We start from the raw sequence: 1,165 nt of genomic DNA on the forward strand, positions 1-1,165 counted from the left end.
CTCCCTCCCCCTCCCTCCTGCCCTCCCTCTCTCCTCTCTTCTCTCCCTCTCTCCCTCTTCACTTAGCTAAATCTTGCTCAGGCATTTTATAGCTATTTGCTAAACCAGATTGTACTCAAAGGGTTATAGAGCCTCAGAGGACTTGCCAGCTATACTTCCTCTACTAAATGCTTTGAAGAAAAGAAACTGAGAGTTTGGAGTGAAACCAGTTCTGCTATGTTGATCATTATTTATTAGACCAAAGGATCAGTACCGGAGCCCAAAGCTGCCCAATAGGAATGTACTTTATTGGATAGTCGCAGACAAACTTAATTAGATTTTTTCTCTTTGGAAAGGGTAGCAGGTCGAGGGATGGATGAATGCCAAAACTGTAGTAGTAGAGACAAGATGCAGAGGAGGAAAGAGGTAGAGGAGAGAAAAAGAACTGAAGACTAAGAGAAAGAGGGAAAGTGAAACGTATCTGAGCTCTAGCAATTAACACAATAAATCATTGATCTTGGAAACTAGGGGAAATAAGAAAATCAAAAGCATCAACTATTTAACAGTTCTTTAGTGACCTGGATCATATTATCATCATCGTTATCATCAGACCCTAGGAATTATCAAATGTTTTTTCAAAATGTGATCTAATCCAATCTCCCTAAAGAACATAATATAGTCAGAAAGAATTATGGATGAAGTTTGCAATCACAAATTATTTTGAATCAGATTGAATTATTCCTCACCTTCTAAGGTAAGTATCTGAGGTGTGAGGTCTTTGGAAATAGTCAAGTCAATGTTTCCTTTCTATGATCTTGTGGTTAGTGGCTCAGAGAGAAGCCTTTCTTCTCTGGGTAGTCCTGGAGAAGAAAACAATAGTCGACATAGAAGCAGGCAATCATTGAGGCAACAAGAGAATGAGAAATAATGTTTAGTTATTAAAAGCTGAGGGCTAGAAGAGACATGATTCATGGATCTGTCAGGCTGAGGAATATAGCCTGAAGGACAAATAGAAGCAGATTGGAAGACAGGAAATATATTTCTGGGGAAGGCAGGCAACAGGGATCTATTCTAGTTGAAGCATACCTATGTCTTCCAGAATACTAGTTCTCCATCATGGCTACTTATCAGAATTACCCAGAGTACTATTGAAAAACCCCATTTCCAGACCTTACTCAAGTCCTGC

General features: G+C 39.4%; 1 pseudogene; it reads left to right on the forward strand.

The window, feature by feature from the left end:
• The first annotated feature begins 351 nt into the window (after positions 1 to 351).
• The window catches only part of LOC102888033, a 3,936-nt pseudogene continuing 3,122 nt past the window's right edge, over positions 352 to 1,165 (forward strand).

This window comes from Pteropus alecto, unplaced genomic scaffold, assembly GCF_000325575.1.
Source record: "Pteropus alecto unplaced genomic scaffold, ASM32557v1 scaffold3, whole genome shotgun sequence".
In the NCBI taxonomy this organism is placed as follows: Eukaryota; Metazoa; Chordata; class Mammalia; order Chiroptera; family Pteropodidae; genus Pteropus; species Pteropus alecto.